Source organism: Eucalyptus grandis, chromosome 1 (assembly GCF_016545825.1).
Source record: "Eucalyptus grandis isolate ANBG69807.140 chromosome 1, ASM1654582v1, whole genome shotgun sequence".
NCBI lineage: Eukaryota > Viridiplantae > Streptophyta > Magnoliopsida > Myrtales > Myrtaceae > Eucalyptus > Eucalyptus grandis.
Window position 1 is genome coordinate 44,079,077 of NC_052612.1, and position 9,106 is coordinate 44,088,182.

The 9,106-nt window shown below is 40.5% G+C and overlaps 1 long non-coding RNA gene across 1 annotated transcript; it reads right to left on the minus strand.

Moving 5' to 3' along the window:
• Nucleotides 1-7,271: 7,271 nt before the first annotated feature.
• LOC120288982 lies at nt 7,272-8,779 on the minus strand. The gene is made up of 2 exons (XR_005546920.1): nt 8,582-8,779; nt 7,272-7,663 (listed from the first exon to the last, which is right to left on the minus strand). It is a non-coding gene; the product is annotated as an uncharacterized LOC120288982 (long non-coding RNA).
• Between the last annotated feature and the right edge of the window lie 327 nt (nt 8,780-9,106).

Here is a 9,106-nt window from a genome sequence, read left to right on the forward strand (position 1 = left end):
ATTTGAAAGAAAAATAAAAGTAATTTGCATTCTAGACTTGCATATCAGACATGTCGGAAAAAAAAATTGAGGATAAATAGTAATTCGCATTCTAGACTTGCATATCAGACATGTCGGAAAAAAAAATTTAAGGATAAATTGTGTATCACGGAAAGTGAGAGTCAAAAGAGAAGATAATAAAATATTAGGTTTTTTCTCTTTCATAATTTGCTATTTTTATTATAGATTTTTATTTTTTTTACATATATTTGACCCTTCATTTATTGAAAAAATTTAAAATTGATCTCGCACGTCGGAATCATGTATCGGAAACTAGCAAGTTAGAATTCCGACTTGAATGTCAAAAAGATTTACCAGTTATCGAATTTTTCGACATGTGTTAACCGAGTGTCAGAGAGTATACGAGAATGTCGGAAAGTGTTGGACACGTGTCGAAATATCCGATACGGCACAAAGGCTTCTGAAGAGTGTCGGTACTTCCTAGCTGATGATGACATTGATAAAGAAAATGTTTTCCCTAACTAATTTTTGAACCAAAAGTTGGAAAATTCAAAAAAAAAATTAAGCTGAAAATTATTCTTCGTGAAACAAGAGAAGCCCTAACACAGTAAACTATCCATAGTATATTCTCATCCTATTTCTAGTTGATGAGTTTTATAAAAGATGTTGAGCCAAACTCATCCTGTAATTCCTAAAGAGAAGGGGGCCATAAGAGAATGTAGTTATTTTTGTGTTAAAGAAACTGCAGTAAAAAAAAGAAAAAAAAAAAAAGAAAGACAATGTTTTGCAAGTTTGTATTTTGTGAATTCTCTCTTTCAAGTCTAAGAACTCTCTTACTCAAGAAGTAAAAGAGATTTCGATCGACGATCAAAGGATCATTCCCTCTCAAGACTGCATCAATATTTAATCTGTGGAAAATAAAATATGTCCGTTTTGGTGATGTACTTTATGATTGATGATACAAGAATCCTCTCGCACATTTCCGCATTTGTATTTTAGTATAACTTGATAGTTTGAGTATCCATTTTTATTAGGAATCCGTTCCCAACACTAATCAAGATCATCATGTTGCATTAGAAGTCCCCATCCTTCTCCAAATCACCGTCATTTAGCCCCCCTGAATTATTTTTTTCCCCACTTCGTACCTATTAGCATTCACTCTAGCAAAAGGAAGGAACGCAATGACTAAGGATAAGCATGATTTCAAAGTAGAACCTGAAACCTAAAAATAGAAATGGTGGGAATCTGTAGGTTTTAGGTTTCAAGGTATGCAATGTAAGTTCCAAGTTCCAAAAAATGATAAACCTATTTTGATAGGTAGGTTCTTAGTTAGAAGAACCTGGAACCTATAACCAGTAACTTAGAATTATAATAAGTTTTAATATTTTTCTTGGTTCATGTCTTCACACTATCCTATGATATTCCATGCTTGTATAATCTGGATGTACTAATCCGAATTTCCATTTTATAATTGAGACTTTTGCTTTATTAATATTCATATATTCCATGTGTTTTTATGGTTAGTGAATTGAAACGATAAGTGGTGGTCATTAAAGATTTTAATTTATTATAATTGTTTAATTAATAATATAGATGGAACCTAAGTAGACTCTAGAACTGACTGCGGTACTTATAACAAAATAAATTTCAAGTTTTAGAGCATGTATGGTAAGTTTCAGCTTCCAAAAAATGATGAATCTGTTTCTAGGGTATACGAGGTAGATTTTAGATTTCAAAAAATAAATGATTTATTTTAACAAGTAGGTTCTAAGTTTTACATGAAAATTGTATGGAATTTGGAACCGTTCAACCTCAGCAACGACGATGATGATAAGTTCTGCTCCAGGGACGGTGGATGGGCCACGAGCCAAACATGGAGAAAACGCAGAGCCTCCCTTCCTTCCCGCCCTTATCTCGACGTCTCATCTAGCCTGTCACACAGCTCCAGAAATCATCAGACAACGCGATTGGTGAACTTCTTGTTTGTACGCGATAGCTGACTTAAAACCACCCGTTTTCCACCTGTTCACATGTACCTAAATGAGGCGTCTGTGGTTGCGTGTTCATTCCGTTTCCCACACGATCGCAACTTCGAGGTGGGGGGCAGAGTCTCTAAGACAAGCCCCACTCTTATAGTCTCGTCAACATCGAACTATTTTCCCCGCGTCCGTGCATCGGATCGAGCGGTGGAAGCGAGCGACGGTATCCGCATGCTATTCGTGGGTCACCAGCATTAATGATGAGGAAATGAATTGAGATATCCCAAGTCAAGGTCGACGCTTTTGTCTTGGTCGATGTCCACATATTCTGGGACGTGGTCTTAGCAAGACAGCTTGTTTAACCATATCATGGATTGCCAATGGATCGATACCAGAGTGCTGAGACACAAAAGTGTCAATTTTTGCGACCACTTCGCTGATATCATGGCGGATGTCATAAGATTTCGGAGGATGATACATGAATTACCTTAGTTGATACCAGGAATGCCTAGCGCTTATCATTGGGATTGTTTTACTTCATTAGTTTTGTTGGATATGCCGACAGTTTTGAATTGTTCAAAGCAATTGCTTTGTGAAGGCTTCAATGGAAAGTATGACTGCAATCAACTTGCAGCAGCTTTGTAACGTTTGATTTGATTTATTTTTTTGAACCCTCTCCTTTTTTTGTCTATAAAGAGAATCTCCAAATCACAATAAAAATATACCAAAAATAAAAATTCTCTCTTTTCTTTCTATTTATTTGTTGGGTTTTACATATATGATGTTGTTTCTACTCCCTCGATTACTCTATGCGAAGTAAAGAGGAAGATTTGTTACATCCCGGGAGGATAGCCGCAAGAATCGGATACACAAGTTCTCATCTTTGAGGATGGAATTAAAACGGTGTTTACATGCCTCAAATGTCTATTTGTTTTTTTCATCTTTTCTAATAGATTTTCCGACAATGTTAAGGATAATTCGGATTCCCAATAATAATGTCATTCATGTTCTAATCGAACTTTAGAATCAATTTTATGTTGATATCCTCTCCACTACCTTGGTTTTATATTTTGCTTCTGTGTCTTCTCAAGCAGAACGGGAAAATCGTCCAAAAAGTCCTAAACCTATTACAATTTTGCCAATTCAGTCATAAACCTTTTAACTTTGCCAAATAAGTCCTAAACATTTTCACTTCTTACCGATTCAGTCCATTCGGCCAATTTTGGCCGGAAAATGCTGACGTGGACGTTGCAGTGCCACGTAGGACTGTCGGCGCCGATGTAGATAATTTTTAATAATATTTTAATATATTTTTATTTTTTTATTTTTTTTATTTTCTGTTTTTTTCCTCTCTTTTTTTAAAATTTTTTTGGCTTTTTCCGATGGCCGCCATCGGCCACAGTGCAATGGCCGACCGGCCTTGGCAGCCCACTGGTGAGGCCCTGGCCAGCGACGGAACCCCGGCGAGGGCCGACCTTGCCGATCTCGGCGAGGGGAGCCCTTGCCCGGGGTCGCCCTCGCCCGGTGAGCGTCGGCCTCACCCCGGCCAAAGGGGCAACGATTGGCCACGGCCATAGGCCAACGCTCGGTTAGCCGGGGGCGAGGGTCGGCCTCGACAAATCTGGTCCAGGTGAGGCCGACGCTCGCCCGGGCGAGGGCGAGCCTCGGTGAGGGCTCCCCTCACCGAGATCCGACGAGGCCGGCCTCGCCCTAGCCAACCGGGTGTCGGCTCGTGGCTCGTGGCCGCCGTCGCCCGCCCGACCAAGGGCGAGGGCGACACTCACCGGGCGAGGACGACCCCGACAAGGGCTCCCTTGCCCAGGGCGAGCGTTGCCCTTGGCCGGCCGGGCGTCGGCTAGCCACCGCGAGGCCGACGCTCACCTGGGCGAGGGCAACCCCCGGCGAGGGCTCCCCTCACCAGATCTAGCGAGGTCGGCCCTCACCGGGGCCGGTGGTGCCCTCGTCGGGGTTGCCATCGCCGGGCCGGGCCTCGCCCGTGGCGTGCAAGGCTAGTCGGCCATCGGAAAAATCCAAAAAGAATTATAAGAAAAAGGAAAAAATAGAAAATTCAATTTTTTTAAATATTAAAATATTATTAAAAATTGTCCACATCAGCATAGACAATCCTACATGGCACCGCCGGCGTCCACATCAGTATTTTCTGGCCATAATTGGTCGAATGGACTGAATCGGCAAGAAGTGAAAAGATTTAGGACTCAATTGACAAAGTTAAAAGGTTTATGACTGAATTAGCAAAACTACAATAGGTTTAGGACTTTTTGGACAATTTTCCCCAAGCAAAACCATGGGCGGAAACACACACACACAAAAGAATATGTTAAGTCATCATTCGCTTTCATGTATTAACTGTCAAGTGAAGATATTGGAAATCGTGATATGTTAATCTCTTAGTTCTTGATTATTTGTAATTAGCCAATAAAGTTGATGCGAATTAGTTTTTCTTGTGATGTGTCCATGCTAGATATCAAAAGAAATAACAAAAATTTCCGTCAATTTGGCATTACGTGATTCATGTTTGTCCCTAAGTTGATTTGGCATCCAAGTATATTCTGAGTTTTATTTACTACTATGTTTGTATACATCAGCTTTGGATGGTTATTGAAAAGAATCACTACCATATTTAACTACATGTGATGAAATTTGAGTCCAATTTAAACTCAATCTTGTTACAAGGTGATATTGATAATGTATCCTCGATTGAGTCTACGTGTGCATCATTGAAATTGAATTACTTCATCCCCCATACTTTTTTTACGAATACTGTTGAGTCACTTTACATTGTAGCCACATTTATTGATCATGTTGAACATGATGTTGCATATGGAATTCCTATATTAAAAAGTGATGTTTGGTAGTAACACAATAGCCGAGACAAAGAATACAGCACAATGCATAAAGAAAACAAAGCAATTTATTTAGTGGATTTCTTGATGTATTAAAAGGATACAATGATGGTAATTGGATCTTATATTCAGATGGGACAAAATCCACCGGTGGATATGTCTTCACACAAAGTGGAAGTCTTGTATCTTAGAAATCAACTAAACAAAATTATGAGGGAAATAGCAGTCCTGTTAACCCAAAAGTCAACTTGGGTGAAGAAGATTATTCCGATGACATAATTGTTGAGATTATTCCTTAAGCTAATATTGTGGCCAATGTGAAAGAATAGATGGTGGACTTGGGCGCTACCAAGCATAAATGCACAAAGAAAATATTTTATCCTCCTACAGTTTATTAGAGGAAGGAGAAGAGATTATTTATTTTAGTGATTCAAGAACTGCTCAAGTTTTTGGGAGAGAAAAAGTTCTTCTCTAACTCATATTTGGAAATGAGACTAAATAGTTAATAAAGTTCTTAGCAAATATTCCTTTGAGAATGAAACCGACACATTCTGTATCTAGACATTGTGATTGTCAAGTGGCAATAGCCATGGCAATATTTTCATTGGCTAAAAGAAACACATATAATTGAGGTGTGATGTAGTACAACAATTGTTTAAAAATGGAATTGTGTCTATTGATTTTTTAAAGTCAAAAGTGGATTCGGCTGATCCTCTGACTATACATCGAGGGGAATGGGACTTAAGCTAGTTGAGAAAAATCAACAACAATGGGAACCCAATTCATGCGATTGGCGATCCCATGAATTAGGATTATATTAGTAATAACAGATCATTTGTTGATCTAGTGATGTGAAATCATGTTTCCTTCTGGGACATGGTGAGCCTTTGGTTCTATGCACGCTTACATAGTAGTCGAGCGATGGTCACAAGCTCATCCTTAAAGTTGCACGTGGAAACCAAATTCTGTAACGAATGTGAGATTCTCTAAGTAATGCCAGGAGAGGTTGTTAACGTCAACCACCAATTCTCGCCCTCTTCAAACATGTTTATACACATCGAAAATATAACTTTTTCCTTGTACTCGAGGTGTTTGTTATGGTTATTAAACTTTTAGAATGTGAAAACACATTCATATTGAGAATCTCAATTTCATAAAGCCATCTAACTCATTACATTTTACAATCATGTTATACTTTTCCATGATGTTTTCTTGCAGGGGGTTTTACATTTTGAAAAAGCGTGTATTTAATAGCTTTCAAAGTTTTGCTCCTAACCAAGAGAATTTATTTTCATGGATAGACTTCATCAAACAACCTATTCGACCGTTCGCCCACTCCATTGATTCCCTGTGGAAAATCTTGTTAGGAGGGTCGGAATTTTAGGCTGCCACAATAGTCAAAGTCATAAAATTATACCGGTATCGAGATTGATCTTGCTGTTGAGATTGGGCCTAGATTCATGAATCCCAAGGTTGACGTTCAAGCCTCATGGTACATCGACATTCCGATTCAAGCACCTTGATTAGCGTCATTGCCTTGGAGTCTTACTTATCAAGTGTCTTTTAGAGCTTATTATTTGTTAACCCACTTAATGTAAACTTATATCCGGCATCGAAAGTTGGAAAGGTCACATTTGGTCGTCTGGATTTCTAATCTAGATAAGATATTATATGAAATTTATGAATTTTATTATTACTTTGACAATCATCTGGTTTCTTCATTGTCCGCATGCAGTTATCATCTCTAAGCTAGATAGGCATTGAAACAAATAAATAGCGGCACCACTAAATGTTTCGACCACTTTCAAAGACTTGCCTGGTTTCTTCTTTAGTTTTTTTCCCCGGTCAGCACATTCTTGCTCTAGGTATAAATGCATGTGGCTATGTACAAGTTACTCCGGTAAGGTCTCCAGTGCTTTCTTGAGAAAAAAGAAGAAAGAAAGGAATCTTGCTTCTCAAACTTCTTTGGCATGAAAAATTGCCGGTGGAAGCATATGCCACAAGTTTCCTGCAATAAGTTCTGCGATATAGCATTTCGTTATGATTAAAATTGTAATCTTTTGTCATGATGGCAGGCAGTATTTGTCGAACACAACCACGGAAACCCCTGGTGCTGCCCCGACAACAAGCTGTGGCTATGCTGTGCCAGGCATACTGGGTACCGTGGCTATGGCACTTGGGCTAAAGGCGTGAGAATTGTTGAGATAAATCAACAACCTTTCTCTATCAAGTATTGGACAAGGATGGAGAATCACGATATATACAGGGTAGTTGATTTGAGTTCTTAAAAGCTTTCGATGTACGGTGAAAAATAAATGCTAGATGATAAAGGATAGCGTTATCATGGGCAGATGTATCTAGCTCTGTTGAAGATACGCAAGGATATTTATCCGAATCATTCAGATATCATTACACAAGTCAAGATCAATTAATATCGAATCTGATTTTGTATATAATATTGTTTCCTTTTATTTACATACAACATGTATTATAATAGACATGCTCTATACATTACATGAATATACCGAAATACAAAGAAAATTTTCCCCTCTCGCTTTCCTTCCTCTCGTCTTCTTCATCTTCTTTCATGGTATCAGAGCGGGTTACGCACCTTTAACTCACGTCTTCCGCCTCGATCATCCTCTTCTGGTCTTCTGATCTTCTACCGAAAAAATCTAGCTAACCTGCAAAACGCATTAGCACTCTGGCGCAAGAATCAGCACCTTGAGGAAATCACATTGAAACAGACGAAGGAAAAAGGAAGAGAGGGAGATCTCCATACCGTCATGGCTGACAATCAACCTCAATCGGGGCAATTACCTGTGGATACAACGACCTTAGAAGCATAAGATCAAGTGCATAACATCATAGGTCGGTCTGATCAGCCCGCGATGGGGCAATTTTTTCCTTGGCAACCCAGTCTGGGGTATCCTCATTCAGGGACTTCCTACCAGTGGGTGCCAATGCCAGTATACTATGGAGGAAATCCGAATGTATCATTCTCTGGAAGTCAGACTTAGAATGGTCCACCAGCCGCGAGCGGGACAGACCAATCAGAAACAATCGGGTCGATTAATGCGGGTGAAAACCCAGGCGATTCGCATGCGAGGACTCAGGGCACTTTCAATCAGGGTCAGCAAGCAAACCCTTACTCGGGTTTTCCACCTGGTTTCCTACCAATCTCCTTGGGAGCCACCATGGGTCGCCCAGAACCTAGTGACGCCCTGTATGTTTCCAATTCCGACGGGCTGGAGTTGCGACTTATTAGTCACCCTCTCACAGGACCCGAAAACTACTCGAACTGGGCACGAGAGTTTCGGAGAGCGTTCGTCACCAAAGATAAAGAAGGTTTCATCGACGGAACTATTCCGATTCTGGCCGATGAGAAGATGGGGCGACAATGGAAAAAATGCAACCAATTGGTAAGAACGTGGATAGGTAACTGCATCAGCCCCAAAATCGCAGCAGGTTTACCTCCCACAGAGGATTCAAAAACAATTTAGCAAAATATTCAAGAAATGTACAGAAAACTCGATAGGGCAAAAATTTTCTCGCTACATCAAGCCCTCAGCGAGCTCAAGCAGGGAAACATGCTTCAACAAGCTCTCCGCCCTCTGGAACGAGCTAGAAGTGGCAGAAGAGAGACTCGAAGGACCGGAGGCAACACTCCAGCAATACAAAGCAATGAAGGATCGAGAAAAAGCGACCCGTTTTCTATTGATTCTCAACGATTCTTACCTTCATTTCAAATCGCAGATCTTGGCAATGGAACCAGCTCCTCCCCTTGGCTGGATATTTCAGCTCACGGTACAGGAGGAAAACCAGAGGCTCACTGCATCCGAGGCCAAAACCACCGAAACCCTAGCCTTGGCGGCGAAAGTCTAAAAGAGGCAGAAAACCCTAGCCAAAAGAAGAGAGGCGACATCGCTAGGGTTCGAAGAGCCAAAGGGGGCGCTAGGGTTTGTAGAGCAAAAAGGCCTTTTTAAAGGCTCCATGGATGGCCAAGATCGACTCCAGCGATCTGACGGTCAGAAAGGGGCGCGACACTTGGGTGATCTCGACGGTGGAGATGCGCTCGGCTTAAAGGGATCCAACGGTCCAAATTATTCGAGAAATTATGGGCCGAATTTTAAAAATAGAGGGAAGTTATTTTGTGATTATTATAAAAGGCCCCACAATACAATTGACAATTGCTGGAAATTACATGGGAGGTTTGACAGGAAAGGGAATGAGATTTCAGCAGCAGCTTATCAGCCCACTCCA